This window comes from Tamandua tetradactyla, chromosome 6, assembly GCF_023851605.1.
Source record: "Tamandua tetradactyla isolate mTamTet1 chromosome 6, mTamTet1.pri, whole genome shotgun sequence".
Lineage (NCBI taxonomy): Eukaryota > Metazoa > Chordata > Mammalia > Pilosa > Myrmecophagidae > Tamandua > Tamandua tetradactyla.
In genome coordinates, this window is record NC_135332.1 from 5,313,460 (window position 1) to 5,339,677 (window position 26,218).

A 26,218-nucleotide genomic window follows, 5' to 3' on the forward strand; every position below is an offset into this window, starting at 1 on the left:
ATCCAATGGTCTCTGGCTGCGTGGACTCTCGTGGTTCTCATGGCTCTCTCGTGGCTCTGTCACTCTCTCCAAAATGTTTCTAATCAAGACCCACCTGGAATGAGAGAGTCACATCTCTCTCTAATCAAAGGTGAGTCACATCTCTGTGGAGATAATTTAATTTCAAACTACAGTGCTGAATAAGGATTAAAAGACTCTTGCCTCCACAAGATTGGACCAGGATTAAAACATGGCTTTTCTAGGGTACATAATTCTTTCAAAACAGCGCATAGCGGTATACCTATTCAATGTTAGTAGGGTAGCAGAATGGGGCAGCCTCTCTGGAGGATAATGTAGTGGAGTCACAGGAGGCTAAATATAGGGTCTCCATGTGAGTAGGCAATCCCATTACAGGGAATATATTGAAAAGAACTGAAAGCAGGGACTCAGATAGCCATTTGCACACTGATGTTTATGGTGACATTACTCATGACACCCAACGGATGGGGGTGGCCGAAGGGTTTAAAGGGCTAACTGTGGTATATACCTACGATGGAGTATTGTGCAGCTACAGAGAAGAATGAAGTCATGAGGCATGCAATGAGGTAAATGAGCCATGAGGATATTATGTTGAGCAAAATAAGCCAGAAACAAAGGGACAAATATTGTATAGTCTCTTTTAGAAAATATTTATTTAAAAAATTGAGCTCTAGACTGTAAGCTCTTATAGCTGCCACATTTATTCTGAGTTTTAAGTGTTATTTCTAAATTCTGAGATGCTGTACTATATGTGTATAAACTGGTATTTTCTGGGAACTTTGGGTACATGTGAGACACCTAAGACTCAGAGTAGGAGTTCTGCAGCTCTGAAGGTCAGCATTCTTACATACAGCAACTGTTCAGCTCTGAAAGTCAGCATTCCCACACAGAGCACCTGTTAAAGAAGTTGAAAAAGAGATCAGGCTTCAATTAGAGATAAGAATGAAGGTGATCTGGTTCAGACTAAGATAAATCAGGATACAGAGTAAAGGATGATATTGTCTGTATTTTAGAATTTCACCTACCGTATGAGATCAAAGAAAGAGAGGTTTATTTTGTTCAAAACCTAAGCATTCTTTAGTACACAATCTAAACTTAACCTGTCTGGCCAGTTCAGTTAAGCAACCTAAACACATGGAGCCTGGAGTTGGGAGCCAAGGTCTTGCAATTCTGTATAGCTTAATGTAATATGGATAAATTCCAGAGTATTTTGGGCACATAATTAAAAAGTATTGGCAAAGACCCTTGAAGAACTGGAGAAAAAAATATGGAACTATTTAATTTTCCCACCTGGGAAATCCCTGATATTCTCTCAAACATTAGGGACTCCTAAATTAATAGGCCAAAATTAATAGGCCAAGCCCTTGATCTTGAGCCTTGCTCTTATGAAACTTGTATCTGTAATGGAGAAGCTAAGCCTGCCTATAATTATGCCTAAGAGTTACTTTCAGAGAACCTCTTTTCTTGCTCAGATGTGGCCTCTCTCTCCTTAAACCCAACTCTGCAAGGAAAATCATTACCCTTCCCCCTATATGGGACATGATGCCCACGGGTGTAAGTCTCCCTGGCAATGTGGGAGGACATGACTCCCAGGGATAATCCTGGGCCAGGTAGTGGGATTGACAATGCCTATTTGACCAAAAGGGGGAAAATAAATGTAACAAAATAAGGTATCGGTGGCTAGGAGATTTCAAAGATAGTCAAGAGTCTATTCTGGAGGTTACTCTTATGTAAGCTTCAGCTCGAGATTGCTGATTACCACGTATGCCAAGCCCCAACCAACAGTACTCCTGTAAACCCTAAAGAATACCCAGGACTCTATCTGAGACTCTATAAAAGTTTCACTCACTAAGTTTATTTTTCCTAGAAAAATAAAGAAACCTAATATCTCCAGATGGTTCCTAGGCCAGATAAGCCCTGAAACTCAGAGTTACCATCTCTCCAAGAGCATCAACCAGTTGCATCCTCTTACCCCATAATATTGACATCCCTTTTCAACAGGAAGAAGTTAGAATGGTCATTGTTCAAATATCCACAAAGATTGGGAGAAGGATCAAAGGAGAAGGAGGAGTTGTAACAGAGAAGATAAGATTTAACAAATGAATCATTATATTGATATTTCTTTTTAGTCTCCAGTGTCTTAAAGCAGCTAGTAGGAAATACCTGAAATTGTGGAGCTATAACCCATCCTATACTTTGAAATTTGTTCTATAACTACTTGTTAAAATGGACTTTAAAATTTATCGCTTTTTTGTAAATATGTTATATTTCGCAATAAAGGTGTTTTTTAAAAGGCATTCTGAAAATTTAAAAGGTCACATAATTGCAAATTACTTCAAAAGATAAAACAAAACAAAACAAAACCCAGCCTGTAAAGTACAAAGAAAAAAACAAGAGAACCTTTCCATTTAAAGAACAATTAACCCATGGTAGCCCTCCCAGACATTTTATTCCCTTACATCAAAGAAAATGTTAAAGAGTATCTGCAGACACATTAGGAAGAAGAGGAGTGCCAGCAGGATGTCAATCTTTTGAGGAAACAGGCTGAAGAGGATTCCTGGATGGGGCTGTTCTGATCCCTGCAGTTTCTGGAAGCGGGTGGATGACCTACAACAGATGAGCCAAGCTGTGGTAGAGAACATGCTGGCAGGTGTTGCGGGACCCAAAGACCACGGCATGGAAGCAGCTGCAGGACCACATGTGGAGGCCAGCATGACAGCTGGACACATGAAAGCAGAGTCCTTTGGAGATGTAGTTCCAGCAGTCAAAAAATGGAGAGAGGCTGGAATGAAGGTATATATCTATTCTTCAGGGAGTGGAGAGACACAGAAACTAGTATTTGGGCATTCTACAGAGGGACGTCTTCTGGAGCTTGCTGATGATCAGTTTGATACCAAGATTGGATACAAAGTGGAGTGTGAGAGTTACCGAGAGATTGCAGAAAGCATTGGGTGCTCAACCAACACCATCCTGCTTCCGACATGTGTTACTCAGAGGCCAGTGCTGCCCAGGAAACCAGCGTGCCTGGAGCTGTAGTGGTCAGACCTGGCAGCACAGAATTAACAGTTGATGAAAAGACTTACTGCAATCACATCCTTCAGTGAATTCTACCTGCCCTCATCAACTTAGAAAAGGGTTTCTCACTGTTTACACTTGTTGTTCACAGAGTTGTCCCAATAGTCTAGTTTTATTCTAACAGTAAACAAAACTTAAAAACATTAAAAAATATATATATATATAGACACACATTATGTCTGTGTATGCTCAAATACCTTCCACAGGTACGTAAGTGAAAACAAAACAAAACACAGAAACCTCAATTCAGTGAAATGAAAGCTTATTTTAAAATGTATTATATGTAGAAATTGTTTGAAACACAGCTCTAGCCCTCATTAAAGTCAAAGCGTAGGATATAGAAGAAATTACTAAAACACAGATCAACAATACAGATCAAATGTGTTAGATTTATCAGGTCATGTACCAAAACAGAGAGCTAATTTTTGAGAGGTTACTCAGAAGCCTTGTTACTTAAAAAATTCAAAGATATTTAATGTTCTAAAAATAATTCATGGCCCCATTTCATTGTTGATTTAGTTGTCTGAAGATTACAACAGCTGTATTTCACAATATTTGCCTCTCTGTGTCCACAGGACAAAGGTATTTGCTTCTACTCCAAAAAACAGCAAAATTGGGAACGAAAATCCCCTTAAATCTTGATCGACCAAGTATCTGTTACTTAAGAGGATACTTGCTATTTATCCTGATACCCACAGCAAGCTATTGCCTTACCAGTGAAAAGGTGCACTGATATAACAGCTAAAAGAGAAATTAACATTTGTTAATGTTTAACAAAGCAGTCCTAATCCTGTCAGTTGTTATCATTAGAGATTGTATAGTTCCCTTTCTAACTACTTAGCACAGTTTGAAGATGTATGTTAATTGCCATCTAATTAAAAAAAAATGGTTTTACTAAAATCAGTCTATAAAGTAAGAGCTCTAACATGTAGTATTTTCCTCTGAAAAGGATGGGAGAAATGTAAAAGCATTGCTTATCCTTGTTCAATTCCAAAAGGACATCATGTCAATTTCATGTTGTATTAATAAAAACATTTTCTTTACTCAGTTTTATGTAGTTCCCTGAACTATATCACAAACTGCCATAAGCAAAAGAAAAATTTTGACTGAAGAGAGAATAAAAAATAAGAATTAAAAAAAGCAATTAACCAAGAGAAATGAAAACATATGTCCACACAAAAACTTATATACAGATGTTTTTAGCAGCATTGTTCATAATAGCTGAAATGTAGAAACGAACCAAATGTTCATCAACAAAAAACAAAAAACTCAATTACATGCTGTCTACAAGCATTACATTATATTTCAAATATAAAAACACAGATAGGCTAAAAGGATGGAAATGCTATATTCTTAGTGGACAAATGGACTTTAAAACAAGAAATATTTCCAAAGCTAAAAAGGGACATTTCATAATGATTAAAAGGTTCATTTATAAGGGCAGGGTGTCCCGAATAGCTAAAAATATCCTGAGAAAGAAAAATGAAGTCGGAGTTTTCACACTATCTGACTTTAAGGCATATTACGAAGGTACAGTGGTCAAAACAGCATGGCACTGACATAAAGATAAATATACTAACCAATGGAATCGAAAAGAGGTTCAGATATAGACCCTCTCATCTATGGAAAATTGATCTTTGATAAGGCAGTTAAGCCAATTCACCTGGGACAAACTGTCTCTTCAATAAATGGTGCTTAGAGAACTGGATATCCACATGCAAAAGAATGAAAGAGGACCCATATCTCACACTCTGTACAAAAATTAACTCAAAATGGAAAAAAGATGTGAATGTTCTAAGAAATGATCATGATGATGAATAAACAACTATGTGATGACATGAGTTATTGATCAAGAATGAAATGATCATATGGTAAGAATGTTTGTGTTTGTGTGTTGTTATGTTGAATAGAAAAAAAAATGGTTCAAAGACCTAAACATTAGATCTAAGACCATAAAACTTTTAGAAGAAGAAAATGTAGGGAAATATCTTATAAATCTTATAATAGGAGGTTTCCTAAATCTTACACCCAGAGCACAAGCATTGAAGAAAGAAATAGATAAATGGGAACTCCTCAAAATTTAACACGTTTGTGCATCAAAGAACTTTGTTGAGGCATCAAAGAACTTTCTCGAGAAAGTAAAAAGACAGCCTACACAATGGTAGTCAATATCTAGAAACAATATATCAGATAAGAGTCTAGTGTCCAGGATATATAAAGAGATTGTTCAACTCAACAACAAAAAGACAAACAACCCAATTACAAAATGGGCAGAAGACATGAACAGACACTTCTCAGAAGAGGAAATACAAATGGCTAAAAGGCACATGAAAAGATGCTCACCTTCCCTGGCTATTAGGGAGTGCAAATCAAAATCACAATGAAATATCATCTCACACCCACCAGAATGGCCATTATCAATAAAACAGAAAACAACAAGTGCTGGAGAGGATGTGGAGAAAGAGGCACACTTATCCACTGTTGGTGGGAAGGCAGTTTGGCAGTTCCTCAGGAAGCTAAGTATAGAATTGCCATATGATCCAGCAGTACCATTGCCAGGTATGTACTCAAAGGACACAAACGGATATTTGCACACCAAAGTTTATAGTATCATTATTTATAATTGCAAAGAGATGGAAACAGCCCAAATGTCCATCAACAGACGAGTGGCTAAACAAGCTGTGACATATACATATGATGGAATATTACTTAGCTGTAAGACAGAATAAAGTCATGAAGCATGTAACAGCATGGATGGACCTTGAGGACATTATGCTGAGTGAGATTAGCCAGAAACAAAAGAACAAATACTGTATGGTCTCACTGATATGAACTAACATTAATGAATGAACTTAGAGAATTTCAGTTAAGAACAGAGGACATCAGGAGATAAAAATAGGGTAGATATCAGGTAATTGGAGCTGAAGGGATACAAATTATTCAACAGGACTGATTGTAAAAATTTAGAAATATAGGTGCACGGATAGTTCAGTGAGAATGTCTGCCTTCCATGTGAGAGACCCAGGTTCAATTCCCAGACCATCCACCCACCCCCAAAAAATTCAAAAATGGATAGCACAATACTTCGTAATTGTAGCATAATAATGTTAGTACACCAAATGAAGCTGAATGTGAGAATGATAGAGGGAGGAGGGCTGGCAGCACAAATGAAACCAGAAGGAAGGACAGACCATAAAGACTGAGATGGTATAATCTAGGAATGCTTACACAGTGTACAATGATAGTGGCTAAATGTACAAATTAAAAAATGTTTTTGCGTGGGGAAGAACAAAGGAAAGTTAATATTGCAGGGTGTTGAAAATAGATGATCATTCATATTTTAAAACTTTAACTTATGTGTGAGACTAAAGCAAAAAAATGTATATTTGGTACAAAATTTATATTTTGACTAGTGCATTTCCTAATATAACTTATATGGGCAGTTTAATTGAACACCATAAGTACATGGAACCTTGAATAGGGCATGAGATTTTGTAGGTTTGTTCAGAGGGATGCCCCAACAAATCCCAGAGTAATTTGAACAGTGAATTTAAAAGTATGTGCAAAGTCCCCTTGGGAGAATGGCAAGAAAGGGGGAAAATTCAACTTCTCCATTTGGAGAACTCCTGATATTCTCGCAAGCAGTGGGGACAACCAAATCAATAGCCCTCAATCTTGGGGTTTGTTCCTATGAAACTTATTTCTGCAAAGGATAGACTAAGCTTACTTAAAATTAGGCCTAAGAGTCACCCTCAGAGAACCTCTTTTGTTGCTCAGATGTGGCCTCCCTCTCTCAGCCAACACGGCAAGCAAACTCACCACCCTCTCCCTCTCTACATTGGACGTGACTACCAGGGTTGTAAACCTCCCTGACAATGTGGAACAGAAATCCTAGAATGAGCTGAGACTCAGCATCAAGGGACCGAGAAAGCCTTCTCTACTGAAAGGGGGAAGAGAGAAATGAGACAATATGAAGTTATCAGTGGCTGAGAGATTTCAAACAGAGGTGAGAGGTTATCCTGGAGGTTATTCTTATGCATTATATTTTAGATTAAGGTGTATTAGGCTAGAGGGAATGCCTGAAACTGTAGAGCTGTGTTCCAGTAGCCATGTTTCTAGAAGATGATTGTGTAATGATATAGTTTTCACAATGTGACTGTGTGATTGTGAAAACCTTGTGTCTGATGCTTCTTTTATCTACGGTACGGACAGATGAGTAAAACATATGGATTAAAAATAAATAAACAATAGGGGGATCAAATGTTAAAATAAAAAAATATATGTATTGGATAGATGGAAATACTAGTCGTCAATGAGTGGGATGGGTAAGGGGTGTTGTATGTATGAGTTTTTTCTTTTTTCTTTTTATTTCTTTTTCTGGAGTGATGCAAATATTCTTCATGGTGATGAATATACAACTATGGGATGATATTGTGAGCCATTGATTGTACATCATGTATGGAATGTTTATATGTTAAGAATGTATGTGCTTGTACATTGTTGCATCAATAGAAATTTTTTTTAAAAAAGGTCCATTTATTAAAAGCACATAATTCAAACAGAGGTGAAAGGTTAAGAGGACTGAAAACGGATGAAGCAAAAACAGACACAACCAAAAGGGGAACAAGACTAAACCCCCGGTTCAGGATGTTTTTTTTTTTTTTTTTTACAGAAGAACAATTTATTCACATTATTGAAAATCAAAGATTTATTCCTGCAGTAGGGACAATACAAAGCTAGCACTTCCAAGAACATTCAGATAAGCAAAGAAAGTTGCAAAGTACAGTAGTGATTTAAAAACAAGATATTGGTCTTATGTGTATTAACCCAGCACCATCACTTTCTCTGTTCAAACAACCCAAACTAAACAAATCAAATGCATGCTGATTTATTTTTTTGCTGCTTTTGACAGGCGATCCTTTGATGTTGAGTTTGTCCACAAAAACGTTGGATCTTCTTCTACTTTCACTAGCTGGACTTAGGTGAGGTCTCTCCCTTCTTTTAATTTCACGGGATCCTGAATTTTCATGACCAACACACGCATCCTAGTGTTTTCTAGATTGTGCCCTCATCCCCCTGGTCTGTACTTCAAAATCTCATGTTGCCATTCATCATCAAAAGCATGAGCATCACTTTCATTCATATGATGAACTTTTGATTGACCTCTTCATCTCCAGTCCTGTTGTTCTTTGACTTTTTAATGACATGAGCTCAGTCATGGATATGATGACCAACAGCCATTTTTTCAAGTCCACAGTCAGAATCTCTCAATGCTCTCCTGGTTTCCTTTATTCCTCCAGGAGCTGTACGGGTTTGAGTTGAGGCCTGGAAAACTTTTGGTGGCTCATCACCTACTTTGGAATAGGTCATAACTGAGGAAGAACAAAATGAATGTCCATTTGGATCCATTGAAAGCTGACCAAAGTTTCTTTGTAATTCCTGCATACTGTTTCGCATATTTAACATCATTTGGTCCATTGCCTGAAAAGGGTTGACATCTGCACGAGTCAAGGAATTTTCACCATCATCATGTCCTCTACGATTACGAGCTCTTTCTCTACCATCAGAGATGGTCCCAGCCCTTTTATCAGCAGCCCGTGAACAATGGCGGGGCAGACGCGCCCTGGCAGGGCTTTCAGCCACGGTCCAGCCTTTTGTCAGTGGCTTACTGGAACGGAGCGAGTCCATTCAGCCGAAGATTATCAAAATCAACTCGGGGCCGTCTCCCTGGCAGCTAAACACACTTTGATTTCATAAAGACATAACTGATCGCACATGCAAATTAATAATTTCGATTCTAGCCTTCCGAGGGCTCGGGGACTCTGCCGGGATTTTTAAATTTCATTTTAAGCAATGCCCACATGGAGGTGAATCGTCATTCAAAGAGCTCGGGTGGGTTCCAGCGACATCGGCTGGGATGTAAGGGGGTTAGGGAGCAAAAGGAATTCTAAAAATAAGCTCGCTGGTTATGTCACCAAGGACGACCAGGGCGCAGGGAGCCAAGGGCCGCCACACAGAACCTTCTAGAACGCACATTGGCCCCGCATTCTGGGATCTCTTGCTTCTTTTTCCAGCCACAGCTCTTGCCACCCCCTTCCCCAAGCCTCCGGCCACAAGGAAAGTGCCTCTGCTTCCTCAGGGGAAAAAACAATACAAAACAAAGCAAACCATGCCGCCCCAAACCAGATAAAGAGCCTGGCTGCCTGGGCAAGTCTTGCCCGCTTGGGGCCGGCCTGGAGCCCAGCCCGCCAAGGGCCGGGTGAAGCCTGGTCACAGCCCAGGAGAGTTCAACATACCTATCATTTACTGATTGGACATGTAGACAGAAACCACCCAAAGTTAAAAGACAAGCTCTTCCAAACGTTGCACTACTGACATTTTGTGTCAGATAATTCTTTGTTATGGAGGCTGTTCTGTGCATTGTAGATACTCAGCAATATCCCTGGTCTCTAACCATTAGCAGCCAGTACTTCCCTGCCCAGTTGTGAGAACGAAAAATGTCTACAGAAGTTACTAAATGTGCCCTAGGTAGCAAAACTGTCCCAGATTGAGAACCACTGGTATAGGAGACTGAATACCTCTGTCCACTGACAGTCTTAGAACACTATGCCCAACGATAGCAGGATACACATTCTTTTCAAATGTAAGAGAGGACATAAATTGGGCAAAAAATAAGTCTCCGTGTGGCAATCAACCTCCAAGATGGCACCCCAGAATCCCTGCCTCCTGGGATCGACGCCCTTGTTGAGTTCCCTTTCACGTTTGTACCAGGGTTGGTCTGTAGAAAGTGGGAAGCACTGTTATGCCCCTTCTGAGATTAAATTATAAAAGACCTTGCAGCTTCTGACTTGGTCTTGCATACTCTCTGTCTCTGTCTCTCAAGGCTCACTCTGGGGACATCCAGCTCCCCTGCAGCACTGCGGAGAGGCCTACTTGGAGAAGAATTGAGGCCTCAGCTAAGAATCAAAGAGGAACGAGGCTTCTTGCCAGCAGCTTCTGAGCACAGTTGGAAGTGGATCCTTCAGTCCCAGCGACGCTAGTAATCAATGAAAGGGAGGGATAAGGGGTATGGTATATATAATTTTTTTTTTCTGTTTTCGTTTTAATTTTCTGTTGTCTTTCTATTTCTTTTTCGGAATTGATGCAAATGTTCTAAGAAATGATCATGGTGATGAATATGCAACTATGTGATGATATTGTGAATTACTGATTATATATATAGAACGGAATGATCATATGTTAAGAATGTGTTTCTTTCTTGTAATTTTTTTTTAAAAATTAAAAATTAAAAAAAAAAATCTGTGGGATGCATCCAAGTAACTACAGACCTGGTCCACATTTTGGTTGCAACTGGGCCACAACCACCCAACTATGTCACTCCCTAATTCCCTACTCACAGAATCTATGAATTAATAAGTGTTTGGTGTTTTAAGTCACCAGGTTTTGGGTTAATTTGTTATGTAACAATAAATAACTAATACACTCAATAAATGTAAAGAGGCTAAAATCATACAGGGTATTGTGTGGTCACAACAGAATTTAATTCAATCAAATAATTTAATTAAATTATTAATTTAATTTAAATATTTAATTTAATTATTAATTTAAATTAAATAATTTAATTAAATTAGAGCAATAACCAAAAAAATCTGGAAAATTATTATTTGGAAATAAAAACATCAAATGTATAAATAATCCTGGGTAAAAGAAGAAACAAGGGAAATTAAAAAATATTTTGAACCAAATGATCATGAAAGCACAACATATCAAAATCTGTGGGATGCCCAAGAGAACCTCTTTTGTTGCTCAGATGTGGCCTCTCTCTCCAGCCAACACAACAAGCAAACTTACCACCACCCTCCCCCTGTCTACGTGGGACATTACTCCCAGGGGTGCGGACCTTCCTGGCAACGTGGGACAGAAATCCTAGAATGAGCTGAGACTCAGCATCAAGGGATTGAGAAAACCTTCTCAACCAAAAAGGGGAAGAGTGAAATGAGACTAAGTGTCAATGGCTGAGAGATTCCAAACAGAGTAGAGAGGTTATCCTGGAGGTTATTCTTACACATTAAATAGATATCACCTTGTTAGTCAAGATGTAATGGAGAGGCTGGAGGGAACTGCCTGAAAATGTAGAGCTGTGTTCCAGTTGCCATGTTTCTTGATGATGATTGAATAATGATATAGCTTTAGCAATGTGACTTGTGATTGTGAAAACCTTGTGTCTGATGCTCCATTTATCTACATTGTTAACAGACGAGTAGAACATATGGAATAAAAATAAATAACAGGGGGAACAAATGTTAAAATAAATTTGGTCTGAAATGCTAGTGATCAATGAAAGGAAGGGATAAGGGGTACGGTATATATAATTTTTTTTCTGTTTTCGTTTTATTTTTCTGTTGTCTTTCTATTTCTTTTTCGGAATTGATGCAAATGCTCTAAGAAATGATCATGGTGATGAATATGCAACTATGTGATGATATTGTCAATTACTGATTATATATGTAGAATGGAATGATCATATGTTAAGAATGTTTGTGTTTCTTTCTTGTAATATTTTTAAAAAAACTTAAAAATTAAAAAAAAAATCAGTGGGATGCATCCAAAGCAGTCCCTAGAAATTCATATTAGAAAAGAAAGATTCAAATTAATGATCTAAGCTTCCATTATAAGAAACCAGAAGAGGAGCTAAAATTTAACTCAAGTGAAAGGAGGGAAATAATGAAGGTAAAAGTAGAAATCGATTTTTTAGAAAACAAAGAATATCAGTGAAACTAAAAATGGATTAATTTCTAGCTACACTGTTCAAAGGAAAAAGACACAAAAACTACCAATATCAGGAATGAAAAAGGGAACATCATTAGAGATCCTTCAGACATTAAAAGAAAAATAAGGGAATTTTATAAACAACATTTTGCAAAAAAATTCAACAACTTACATAACATGGATGAATTCCTTAAAAGATATAAATTGTTAAAACTGATGCAAGAAGAAATATAAAACCTGAATGACCCTGTATCAATTAAAGAAATTGAATTCATAATTTAAGACCTTCCCACAGAGAAAACTCCAGACACAGATGGTAAATTGGTGAATCTATTAAACATTTAAGGAAGAAAGAATAACAATCTTAAACATACCTTTGTAGAATATAGAAAAAGAGGAAAAATTTCCAACTCATTTTATGAGGATGGCATAACCCTGTTGCCAATGATAATTAAAGGCATTGCAAGAAAAGAAAACTATAGGCCAATGTCCTTTTAAAATTATTAGATAATTGAATCCAGCAATACATAAAAATGTAATGCATCATGACTAAGTGGAGTTTATCCCAGGAATGCAAGGTTCGTTTAATGCTGGAAAATCCATCAATACAATTCAAAAATTGGCAGAACAAAGGAGAAAAATTATATGATTAATTCAGATGAGGCTATAAAAGCATTTGACAAAATTCAACACCTACTCTTGGTAAAAAACTATCTGCAAACTAGGAATGGAAGGATACTTCCTCAATCTCATAAAGGGCATCTAGGAAAAGTCTACAGTAAATCATATTAAAAAATGAAAGAGTAAATGCTTTCTACTTAAAATCAGAAACACTATGAAGTTTGCTCTCAACACTTCTGTTCAACCTTGTGTTAGAGTGCAATATGGCAAGAAAAAGAAATGAAAGACATACATACTGGAAATAAACAATGTACATAGAAAAATCCAGATGAACCTACAAATAGCTACTAGAAGTAATAGGTGAATTTAGCAAGTTGCAGAATACAAAGTCAATTTACAAAAATTAATTGCATTTTTATATGCTAGCAATGAACACTTGGAAATTTAAATTAAAAAATAATGTCATTCATAATAGTATTGGAAATGAAATACTTTGGGATAAATTTCATGAACGAGCATAACACTGAAAACCACAAGACATTGCCAAGGGAAATTACTAAGACCTAAATAAATGAAGAAATATACCATGTTTGTTAGATGGAAGATTTAATATAGTTAAGATGGCAAGCCTTCTCAAATTGATCTATAGAGTAACAGAATCTCAGTCAAAATTCCAGTTGACTTTAGGGCAGAAATTGACTTAAAATTTACTTGGAAATATAAAGGGCATAAAATAGATGAATTTTGAGAACGAACAAAGTTAGAGGCTATACTACTTGATCTTAAGAATTATTATAAAAGCTACAGTAATCCAAAGTATGGTGTTGGCATAAGGGTAGACAAATATATCATGTGACTAAATAGAGTCCAGAAGTAAACCCACACACATACTGTCAAGTGATTTTTTATCAAGGGTGACAAAGCAACTCAACAGGGAAAGCACATTCTTCAATAAATGGTGCTAGAAGAACTAAATATTCATATGCAAAAAAGTGATCCTAACCCTTACCTCACACTATACAAAAAAGAATTAACTAGAAATAGATTACATATCTCAATGTAAGAGTAAACACTATAAAACTTCTAGAAGAAAACACTAGTGAAGAATCTCGTGTTAAACAGTGATTTCTTAGATCTGACACCAAAAGCAGTATCCACAAATGAAAACTATTGATAAATTGAACTTCATCAAAATGAAAAATGTCTCCTCTTTGAAAGAAATTGTCAAGAAAATTAAAAGACAAATCACAGACTGGGAGAAAATATTCACAGCACATATATATCAGAAAGGATTTACATCTAGATATAAAGAATTCTTACAAGTCGAGAATAAGAAAACAATTTTTTAAATGAACAAAAGAGCGGAACAGACACTTTACAAAAGAGATATACTAATGGCATCAATAAGCATATGAAAAAAAGTAATCTTTTGTACAGCATAAAAAAAAAAAGCAAATGTGCTGGTTTGAAAGGATGTGTGTCCCCTAGAAAAAACATGTTTTAATCCTAATCCCATTTTATAAAGGCAGCTGTTTCTTCTAATCCCTATTCAGCATTGTATGTTTGAAACAGTAATTAGATCATCTCCTTGGAGATGTGATATAATCGAGAGTGGTTGTTACGCTGGATTAGGCGATGATATGTCTCCACCCATTTGGGTGGGTCTTGATTAGTTTCTGAAGTCCTATAAAAGAGGAAACATTTTAGAGAATGAAAGAGATTCAGAGAGAGCAGAGCAGAACGATAGCCACGAGAAGCAGAGTCCACCAGGCAGCGACCTTTGGAGATGAAAAAGGAAAATGCCTCCCAGGGAGCTTCATGAAACTAGAAGCCAGGAGAGGAAGCTAGCAGATGATGAACTGTGTTCACCATGTGCCTTCTCACTTGAGAGAGTAAACCCTGAACTTCATCGGCCTTTTTGAACCAAGGTATCTTTCCCTGGATGCCTTAGATTGAACATTTCTATAGATTTAATTCGGACATTTTCTCGGCCTTAGAACTGTAAACTAGCAATTTATTAAATTCCCCTTTTTAAAAGCCATTCTGTTTCTGGTATATTGCATTTCGGCAGCTAGCAAACTAGAACGGTAAATTAAAAGCAAAATTAGGTGGCCTATCTATACAATGAAATAGTACTTGGCAATAAAAGGAAGGAATTACTGATAAAGACAGTATAATGCATGATTCTGAAGACATTAGTTTGAGCGCAAGAAGCCAGACACAAAAGAATATATACAAGACTATCTACAACAGGCAGAACCAATCTGTAATGCTAGAAGTCAGACGAGTGGTTGCCAACGGGAGGGGAGGAGGGTTCTCTGCAAAGGGGCATGAGAGAAGTTTTTTGGGGGTGGCAAAAATATGCTATATCTTCTTAACTGAACACCATAAGTACATGGAACCTTGAGTAGGACATGAGATTTTGTTGGTTTGTCCAGAGTGATGCCCCGATGAATCCCAGAGTGATTTGAACAGTGAATAAAAAAGTATTTGCAAAGTTCCCTTTGGGGAATGGTGTGCAAGGGGGAAAATTCAACTCCCCCAAGTTGAATTCTTGATATTCTCACAGGCAGTGCAGACAATGAAAGCTATAGGCTGAGCCCCCAATCTTGGGGTTTGTTCATATGAAACTTAACCCCACAAAGGGTCAAGCCTACTTAATATTAAGCCTAAGAGTCACCCCCAAGAGAACCTCTTTTGTGGCTCAGATGTGGCCTCTCTCTCCAGCCAACACAAGCAAACTCACCACCTTCCCCCTGTCTACATGGGACATGACTCCCAGGGGTGTGGACCTTCCTGGCAACGTGGGACAGAAAATCTAGAATGAACTGAGACTTGGCATCAAGGGATTGAGAAAACCCCTAGAATGAGCTGAGACTCAGCGTCAGGGGATTGAGAAAAACTTCTTGACCAAAAGGGGGAAGAGTGAAATGAGACAAAATAAAGTGTCAATGGCTGAGAGATTACAAACAGAGTCAAGGGGTTATCCAGGAGGTTATTCTTACGCATTAAATAGATATCACCTTGTTAGTCAAGATGTAGTGGAGAGGCTGGAGGGAACTGCCTGAAAATGTGGAGCTGTGTTCCAGTAGCCAAGTTTCTTGAAGATGATTGTATAATGATATAGCTTTCACAATGTGACTGTGTGATTGTGAAAACCTTGTGTCTGATGCTCCTTTTATCTACCTTATCAACAGATGAGTAAAACATATGGAATAAGGATGAATAATAGGGGGAACAAATGTTAAAATAAATTTAGAATGAAATGCTGGTGATCGGTGAGGGGTAAGGGTGGGGGGAAGATATGCTGTATCTTGATTGTGGCTGAGGTTATACAAGTGTATGTATTCGTAAGAACCCAGGGAAACGGATGCTTAAAATGGATGCATCTTATCATATACAAAGTTGATGGTTAATAAAAAGCAAATACAGAAGAGAAAACATAATGGCCAACGATTGATTGCTAATCATAAAAAATATATATTAAGTCCTTTTAAAATTTAAACATGAAATACCATTTCAGCAAATATTTTATAAGTCAGACAATATCAAGAATTGGGAGGGGTTTAGGCTAATATGGGGGTGCAAATTAGAGTATACACTTTGGAAAATAACTTGCTATTTCCTAGAAAGTGAAAATGTGCCTATCCTGCCCCCAGCAATTGGGTATGTAGTATTCCCCCCCTGAAGGATCCCTTGCATACACACAGAAATATCTGGACCAGCATTGTTTGTAACAGTAAGGACTGGAAGCTACTACAACAATCTAACATAAAGAGAAAAGATGTGAAAACTGCAGTATAAGTGTACACTGAATGTCACACAGGAAACTGATGTATTACTTCTACATACATGAGTGAATGTCACCAACAATATTAAGCAACAAAAAAGCAAGTCACAGAAGAGTAATGCAGTACATCTGTTGTTATAAAGCTCAAAATCAAGACAAAATAAATAATATACAAATATATGGTGCAAAACTTTGAAGAAGAGAAAGAACATGACAAAATTCAGGACAGCGGTTTTCTCTGTGAGTGAGGGAAAGGAGAATGTTATTTTTCTTAAACTAGGTGGGGGATATATGAGTTCAACTTAATCTCTAAACCACAAATATATGTACTGTTTTGTATAGGGAGGCATGCAATAATAACAATTGTAATTGGATTATTAAAAGGCAAATATTTTTACATTGGGCTAAAAACTATAATCCAGCCATGGGCTACATACAAAGGACATGCTGAAAACAACACAGAAAGGTTAATAGTATAGGGATGGGCAAAGTTATAGAGGCAAACACAAACAAAAAGAGCATGAGTCCCAGTACTGAGGTAAGATAAGTTATGAAACTTATCAAGACGAAACTTATCAAGACGAAAACCTAATAAGTTAGTCATTTCATATTTTTAATATTAATATATACATAAATCTTCATGATGAAAATATTATCAGCCATATACTTTTACAAGCTGAATAGCACAGCTTCAAAAAAGTTTTCATTAGAAATAATAAAGGAGGGCAGTGTGGTGGTTCCACAGGAGGTTAGGGGTGGGGTTGCCATTTGATCCTGCAACCCCCGTTGCTCAGTGTATACCTGGAGGAACTGAGTGTGGGGACACGAATGGACATTTGCACACTGGTGTCTATGGCACCAATGAATGGAGGTGGCCTAAGGATACAATGACTGAGGAATGGAAGGGGGAACTATGGTGTTTACATACAACGGACTACTGAGGAACTGCAAAAATGAACGAAGTTGTGAAGCATGCAACTAGGTGAATGAACCTTGAGGACTGTGTGTTGAATGAAATGTCAGGAACAAAAAGACAAATATTATCATGCCTCAATCATATGGACTTTAACTATAATATAAAAGCTCAGTGAACTGAAGTCGAGAACATAGATTATCAGGTTGGGGCTCATTGTAAAGGGTCCTAGATTGTAAGCTCTTATAGCAGTCACATATATTCAGGAGTTGTAACTGTTTTTTCTAAATTCTGAGATACTGAGCTGTTTGTATATAACCTGCTCATTCCCAGAAACTTGGGGTATTATGTGACACCTGAGACTCAGATTTAGAGCTCTGAAGCTATGAGAGTCATCAGTACCCCATACAGGAACCATTTAAAAAGTTGAAAAAGGGATCTGACTTCAAGTTCAGATATGAATGAAGCTGATATGGGCAGGACTAAGGTAAATCAGAATGCAGAGTAAAGGATGATATCACCCATATTTTAAAACTTCAACTTCAATGGAGACCAAAGGGAGAGCTGTTTATTTGGTGTAAAATTTATATTTTGGGTAGTGCATTCCTTAATTTATCTTGTATGGTCAGTTTAGTTGAACACTGTAAGTACATGGAATCTTGAATAGGGCGTGAGATTTTGTTGCTTTGTCTAGGTTAGGGTGATGCCCCAGATATATCCTAGAGTAATTTGGGCAGTGAATAAAGAAGTATTTACAAAATCCCCTTGAGGGACTGGGGAGAAATGAGGAAATATTCAACTTCCCCATTTGGAGAATTTCTAATATTCTCACAAGCAGTGGAGAAAGCCAGATCAATAGGTCAAGCCCTCAATCTTGGAGTTTGCCCCTATGAAATTTATTCCTGCAAAGAATAGGCTAAGCCTACTTAAAATTATACCTAAGAGTCACCCCAGAGAACCTCATTTGTTGCTCAGATGTGACCTCTCTCTCTAAGCCAACTCAGCAGATGAACTCACTGCCCTCCTCACCTACGTGGGACATGACTTCCATAAGCATAAATTACTTTGGCAACAGAATTCCCAGGATGAGCCAGCACCCAGCATCAAAGGATTGAGAAAGCCTTCTTGACCAAAAGGGGGAAGAGAGAAATGAGACAAAATAAACTTTCAGTCACTGAGAGATTTCAAACAGAGCAAACAGGTTATCCTGGAGGTTATTCTTATGCATTCTATAGGTATCCTTTTTAGTTTATGGTGTATTGGAGTGGCTGGAGGGAAGTGCCTGAAACCATCGAGCTGTGTTCCAGTAGCCTTGATTCTTGAAGATGATTATATAATAATACAATTTTTACCACGGAATTATGTGATTGTGAAAACCTTGTGTCTGATGCTCCTTCTATCCAGAGTATGGACAGATGAGTAAAAAACAATGAATAAAAAAATCAACACATAAAAGGCAGGACAAAGGGTAAAATAAACTGGGTAGATGGAAATACTAGTGGTCAATGAGAGGGCAGGGTAAAGGGTATGGTTTGTCTGACTTTTTTCTTTTTCCTTTTTATTTCTTTTTCCATAGTGATGCAAATGTTCTAAAATGATCATGGTGATGAATGCACAACTATGTGATGATATTGTGTGCCACTGATTCTACACCATGTATAGAATGTATGTGTGTGAAAACGTCAATAAAAGTATTTTTTTTTAAAAAAGAAAAGGGCGGTGTGATGGTGGCGCAGTGGCAGAATTCCTGCCTGCCATGCTGGAGATCCGGGTTCGACTCCCGGAGCCTGCCCATGCCAAAAACAAACAAACAAACAAAATAGAATTAACAGGGGAAAAATGAATAATAAAAGAAAATAATTGAAACAAAATTTTAACACATCACTGTCGATCAATGATAGGACAAACATTCTCAATCAAGTACATAATACACTGACTAGAAATTTGAACATAATTACAGCCAAAATAAAGGCTAAATTAATGAATATTCAATATCAAGATTTGTACATGAAATAGAGACCATCAGGAGATAGAAATAGGGTAAGATATTGGGTAATTGGAGCTGAAGGGATACAGACTGTGCAACAGGACTGGATACAAAAACTCAGAAATGGACAGCACAATACTACCTAACTGTAATACAATTATGTTAAAACACTGAATGAAGCTGCATGTGAGAATGATAGAGGGAGGAGGGCTGGGGGCATAAATGAAATCAGAAAGATAGACATTAAAGATTGAGATGGTACAATCTAGGAATGCCTAGAGTGTATAATAATAGTGACTAAATGTACAAATTTTAAAAATGTTTTTGCATGAGGAAGAACAAAGGGATGTCATTATTGCAGGGTGCTGAAAACAGATGGTAATTAATATTTTAAAACATCACCTTATGTGTGAGACTAAAGCAAAAAATGTTTATTTGGTAAAAAATTTATATTTTGACTAGTGCATTTCCTAATATAATTTATGTAGATAATTTGATTGAACACCATAAGTACTTGGAATCTCAGGTAGGACATGTGATTTTGTTGGTTTGTCCAGAGTGATGCCCCGATGAATCCCAGAGTGATTTGATCAGTGAGTGGAAAAGTATTTACAAAGCCCCCTTCGGGAATGGTGAGAATAGGGAGAAATTCAACTTCCCCAAGTTGAATTCTTGATATTCTCACAACCAGTGTGGAGAACCAAAGCTATAGGCTGAGCCCCCAGTCTTGGGGTTTGTTCAAATGAAACTTAACCACACAAAGGACAGGTCAAGCCTACTTAAAATTAGGCCTAAGAGTCACCCCCAAGAGAGCCTCTTTTGTTGCTCAGATGTGGCCTCTCTCTCCAGATAACACAACAAGCAATCTCACTAACCTCCCCCTGTCTACATGGACATGACTCCCAGGAGTGTGGACCTTCCTGGCAACGTGGGACAGAAATCCTAGAATGAGCTGAGACTCAGCATCTAGGGATTGAGAAAAACCCTAGAATGAGCTGAGACTTAGCATCAAGGGATTGAGAAAACCTTCTGGACCAAAAGGGTGAAGAGTGAAATGAGACAAAGTGTCAATGGCTGAGAGATTCCAAACAGAGTGGAGAGGTAATCCTGGAGGTTATTCTTATGCATTAAGTAGATATCACCTTGTTATTCAAGAAGTAATGGAGAGGCTGGAGGGAACTGCCTGAAAATGTAGAGCTGTGTTCCAGTAACCATGTTTCTTGAGGATGATTGTATAATGATATAGCTTTCACAATGTGACTGTGTCATCGTGAAAACCTTGTGTCTGATGCTCCTTTTATCTACCTTGTCAACAAATGAGTAGAATATATGGAATAAAAATAAATAATAGGGGGAACAAATGCTAAAATAAATTTAGTTTGAAATGCTAGTGATCAATGAAAGGGAGGGGTAAGGGGTATGGTAGGTATAACCTTTTTTTTCTTTTCTGTTTTCGTTTTATTTCTTTTTCTATTGTCTTTTTATTTCTTTTTCTGAATTAATGCAAATGTTCTAAGAAATTATGAATATGCAACTAAGTGATGTATTGTGAATTACTTATTATATATCTTAATGTTTTATTAGGTTTGTTAATTTTTTTAAATTAATAAATAAAAAGAAAAAAGATTTGTACATGATAGTGAAAATATCTCCATTTTAAGAATCTATGGAAAAATTGACAAAAATGTATCATATTCTAAGCTACAAAGAAACTGGTAATATATTTCCTGATATAGAAATTATAACTCAATAATAATAAATATAGATGTTAACAACAAAAGTTTAAACAGCTATACAAATAAATAATCATCTAGATAATCTAAAACTCTTGCCCATGTAATTATTATTTTGGATCAAAGAGAAATTTTAAAATTTAATTAAATGATGAAAATCAGAGCCTTATTCAATGATTAATTTATAGTCTGAAATACTTTCATTATTACAAAAAAACAGTAAATTATTACAAAAAACAAAAACAATAAATAAGTTAAGGGGGGAAAGGAAAAGTATTCAAGGAAATAAAGACAAAAGTCAAATACAATAAAAATTTTAAAAACATAAAATTGGCAGAACTGAAAGATAGTATTTTGAAACAAAGGCAAATCTAATCGGGTAAACAGTAGAGAACTGAAAATATACAAACTTAGAGTTTTAGAATATGCAAATAAAATATATAATATTAGAAAAAATGTATAATTATTATGTAGAATAATTTCAAAATTATAAGAGCTAGAATACACAACAACTTTGAAGAAGTAGAAACTCTGAACTGGAAAATAACAGTGGTAGGAAATGGAAAAGTTATTAAAGAATTATTGCTAAATAATCTGTGATGAAATTTTCCCCCCAAATATAGGGGAAAATCTTCAGGACCTTGCATTAGGCAATGGGTTCTTAGGATACCAACAGTGCAAGCAACAAAAGAAAAAATAGATAAAATGGACTTCATCAAAATAAAAAATGCTTGTACCTCAAAAGACATTATCAAAGAAGTGAAAACTTAGCCTACAGAATGAGAGGAAATATTTGGAAATCATATATCTGATAGGGACTTACTAACCAGAATATATAAAGAACTACTACAACTCAACAACAAAAAGACAAACTCAATTGAAAATTTGGAAAAGGGCTTGGATAGACGTTCCTCCAAAGATACACAAGTGGCTGATAAGCCCATGAAAAGATGCTCAACATCATTAGCCATCAGGGTAATGCAAATCAAAACCACAATGAGATACCACTTCACACCCACTGGAATGACTGTTATTAAAATAAAAGAACAAAAAAAAAATAAAAAAATAAAAAATAAAAAAATAATTAAAAAAAATAAATAAATAAAAGAACAAGTGTTGTAGAGAATGTGGAGAAATAGGAACCCTATAGTTGGTGGGAATGCAAAATAATGTAGCTGTTGTGAGAAACAATTTGGTGACCACTCAAAAAGTCAAGAATAGAATTACTGTTTGACCCAGCTATCCCACTTGCAGGTAAACGCGCAAAAAAACTGAAAGCAGGGAGTCAAACAGATTCTTGTACACCAATGTTCATAGCCACAATACCCACAATAGCCAGTAGGTGGAAATAACCCATGTATTCCTGGACAGAAGAATGAATGAACAAAATATGGTATATGCAATGAATATTATTCAGCCATAAACAATAATGAAGTTCTGATATATGTTATAACATGGATGCACCTTGAAAGCGTTTTGTTTAAGTGAAATAAGCCAGACAAAAAAGGACAAATATTGTATGATTCCACTTATATGAAATATCTAGAATAGGCAAACTCATAGAAAGATTAGATATAAACATGGGTTCAGAAGGAGAGAGGATAGGGAGTTAATGGACACAGAATTTCTGTTTTGAGTGATGAAAATGTTTTGTTAATGGATGGTAGTCATAATGGCACAATATTGTAAATGCAATTAATGCCACTGAATTGTACACTTCAAAAGGGTGAAAATAGCAAATTTTATATTATACAAGCATTACCACAATTAAACAACAAACATACAAATATTTGTTTACTATTTAGAATGTGCCAGGCAACTGACATATTAATTAATTTAATCCTGACAGCTTTATAACAGGATTATAAAGTGATTAAATGTATGAGCTCCAGCTCAGGAGCAGGACTGCCCCCTCAATTCTCAACTCTGAGACTCAGTTCTTTACATTTAGATCGCAGACAATAGCATTTACCTCAATTAAAGTGTTGGTGAGTGCTCCAATCAAGCTCTTGCAGAGCTTGGGCCAGGGCAGCTGGAAGACCAAAGGACACGTCAGGCCTGGAGTTAGATGTGAATTTTTCTTTCTTTCTTTCTTTCTTTTTTTTTTTTTTTTTTGCTGCAATCAATGTCTGATTTAATTGGCTGGTGCTTAAATGAGAAGATGTGAATTTTACCTGGACTTATGGACAGGAGAAGACTTTTCACCGTGGCAGCCATGGAAAATGAAGCTCAGCATTGTGCAAAAGGGGTGGGGAGTGCAAAGGTTTATGAGGGTTTAGGACAAGGGTGTGAGAACAGAGTTTCCAGGGGCTTGTGACAACAGGGGTCTAGACTCTACTATCACAGTGATCAAGGGTGGGAAATTTTTTTTAGTGTTTTTTTTTTTGGTGAAAAATAACACATATACAAAAAAGCAATAAATTTCCAAGTATATTTTAACAAGTAGTTATACAACAGATTTTAAAGTTTAGTATGGGTTACAGTTCCACGATTTTCCATTTTTTTCTTCTAGCTGCTCCAAAGCAGAGACCAAAGCAAATATCAATATATTGATTCAGCAGTCATATTCATTTGTTAGATTCTATTTTCTCTATTATACTCTTCCTTCTCTCTTTTTCTTTTTTTGGTGAAAAATAACATATACTTTTTAAAGAAGCAATAAATTTCAAAGTACATTGCAACAACTAGTTGTAGAACAGATTTCAGAGTTTGGTATGGGTTACAATGCCAAAATTTTAGGTTTTCACCTCCAGCTGCCCTAAGGTACTGAAGACAAAAAGAAATATCAATTTAGTGATGCAGCACTCATACTCATTTGTTAAACCCTACCTTCTCTGTATAACTCCACCATCACCTTTGCTCTTTCTCTCACTCTTTAGGGGTATTTAGGCTATGCTGATTCTAACTTTTTCATGTTGGAAGCAGCTGTCGATAACATGGGATAGGGGGATGGAACTAGCTGAGTTCCGGAAGGGCTGGCCCCTCTGCATTACAGGACTTATCTGGTCCAGGGACCCATCTGGAGGTTGTAGGTTTCTGGAAAGTTACCCTAGTGCATGGAACCTTTGTAGAATCTTATATAGTGCCCTAAATGTTTTTTTTTTAATACATGGGCAGGCACCGGGAATCGAACCGGGGTCCTCTGGCATGACAGGCAAGCGTTCTTGCCTGCTGAGCCACCGTGGCCCGCCCCCTAAAATATTCTTTAAGATTGGTTGGAATGGTTTTGATTGGGGTTTGGCAAGTTATGATAGTAGCAATGTCTAATTGAAGCTTGCTTAACAATGACCTCCAAGAGTAGCTTCTCAACTCTATTTGAAGTCTCTCAGCCACTGATACCTTATTTGTTACACTCTTCTCCCTTTCTGTCAGGATTGAATTGTTGATCTAAGGTGCCAGGGTCAGGAGTCACCTTCCACACCACCAGGGAGACTTTCACCCCTGGATGGCATGTCCCACGCAGGGGGGAGGGCAATGACTTCATTTTCAAGGGGAGGGGATTTTTAAAGCTTTGTTTACGATACTATCTGTACATTCAACCCCGCCCTCCCCCCTGTCTGATGACCTTCAATGTCTGTCCAGGTCAGACGGGCAGCTGCATGCAACAACCTACTTTCAGTATGGAGGGGAATCCAGGACTCTGGCTCCTCATAGTGCATCAGGACAGGGCTGGCCCAGAGTCCAGCCTGCGACCTATTTAGGAAAATTACCACAGGCACAGTTCTTACTTGGTACTGTCAGGCATGCGACCTTCATTGGGGCTTAGAAAGGTTAAGTGCGCAAAATCTAATAAGATTTCATCACGAAGTCAGGATGTTACCGTTCTGTCTGCTTTTAAAGCACACTTTTTACCACAACAGGTTACTTCTGAGGCAGGGGCAGTTTTGTTCACCTTTACATCCTCAGCAACTCGTCTAGCTACTGGCACAGAGTACCTCAGCCAAATTAGGAGTTAACTGTCTTCTGTTGTAAAGACAGTTTACAAAAGTCTGCTGGACTGTTTGTTTTGCGTACAGTACTCAGAAGCTGGCACTGCAGATGTGTAAACTAACTACTGACGGCTGCGCGATCCTCAAACCTGTCTCCGCGTCTTTTCCCTTGGCTTCTATCTCTATGGTGAACAGGAGAACACTCTACACCCTGGAGGACTAGGCGAGCACGACCAATCACCAGGCTACCGTGCTGACATGTGGTCCGAAATTTGACTTGCTATTGGTTAATAGCCGTAAAGTCCGCCCCCCATCCTCTTCGATAAATAGGCGCAGCGGGCGCCCACTGGCCTTTTGGCAGCTGCGAGGCGCGGAGGTGAGGTCTTGTTCTCGCCGTCGTGGGTCCCGCGTCCGAGTCTGGGGTGGGAGGCGGGCGGCCTGCCATGATGACGTCCTAATTAAAGCACGTGTTAGACTGCTGAAGCGGGTGATGCGAACTGGAGTCTGAGGCCGGCCGGCGGGGCGGCGGGGAGGGAACTGGCCGGCGGACAAATGTCCGCTCACTCTCTTTGTTGTCCTTGCAGGTCCCTCCATTTACCGACGTCGGGCCATTTGTCCCCACTTTTTGGATCCCCCAGCAGTCCTCTAATAAAACGGCTCGTATGTAACGCTGGTGTGTTTTTTTGTCGGCGACGCGCTGCCTTTGAGCCCCCGCCGCGCCTGCGCGTGGCGCCGGGGGTTAAGCTGCAGCGCCAGAGCACGCGCTTGCGCATAACTGGTGCCGCCCGCTCGCCACGGGCGGCGCCTTTAACCGCGAGCTACAGGGCCGCCCAGGCTGTGGGAGGGCGAAGCTGCGGGGAGGGTGTAAGAAGGCCTCAGCCTTTAAACCCGAGGCTGGAACGTCTGGTAGGACAAGGGTGGTGGTTGCTACATGGGGTGTATCCCGTGTGCGTGCCCCGTGAACGTTCCTCTTCCTCGACTATCTTGGCAGTGCGCTGTGCTTCGCCGTGAGGCCCCAGCCGACCCTTAGGTGAGGGAAGTACGCCGTGCAGGTTCAGTTAGATGAAGTGGGATGTCTGCAGGGATTGTGGAGGGAGCTCTGGCTTTGCCCTGGAGCAGTTTAAGGGCCATGGTCTGCTTGGCATATTGGCTTCCGTCGTGAGCTGTGAGGTGCACCTAGCTCACCTACCTGTTAACGGAAAATATACGGCACAGTGCTTTACTACTGTCAGGGATGCGACTAAAGCTTCGTGAGCCTAAAAGGTTCACAGAAGTGAGACGCTTGTAAAGGTGAATTAGGTTTTAGATATGGTTGGGCACAAAGCCGGCAAGATAACCCTATAATCAACTTTTTACAGCAAGGCTCAAGTAAAATGTGCATTG

The 26,218-nt window shown here is 38.1% G+C and overlaps 1 long non-coding RNA gene, 2 other non-coding genes and 2 pseudogenes across 4 annotated transcripts; 3 read left to right on the top strand and 2 right to left on the bottom strand.

Annotated features, from left to right (window-relative positions):
• Positions 1-701: 701 nt before the first annotated feature.
• LOC143687017 (uncharacterized) lies at positions 702-25,673 on the bottom strand. 2 transcript variants are annotated; one of them, XR_013177355.1, is made up of 3 exons: positions 24,985-25,673; positions 24,520-24,599; positions 702-913 (listed from the first exon to the last, which is right to left on the bottom strand). It is a non-coding gene; the product is annotated as an uncharacterized LOC143687017 (long non-coding RNA). The 2 variants fall into 2 exon arrangements; XR_013177356.1 differs by having other exon boundaries at positions 24,799-25,673.
• LOC143685779 (enolase-phosphatase E1 pseudogene) lies at positions 2,635-3,147 on the top strand (annotated as a pseudogene).
• On the bottom strand, positions 7,806-8,796 carry LOC143685780 (myeloid leukemia factor 1 pseudogene; annotated as a pseudogene).
• LOC143689280 (small nucleolar RNA SNORD104) lies at positions 25,276-25,346 on the top strand. The gene has a single exon (XR_013178724.1). It is a non-coding gene; the product is annotated as a small nucleolar RNA SNORD104 (small nucleolar RNA).
• On the top strand, positions 25,530-25,661 carry LOC143689303 (small nucleolar RNA SNORA76). Its single transcript, XR_013178745.1, has one exon. It is a non-coding gene; the product is annotated as a small nucleolar RNA SNORA76 (small nucleolar RNA).
• Positions 25,674-26,218: the final 545 nt, after the last annotated feature.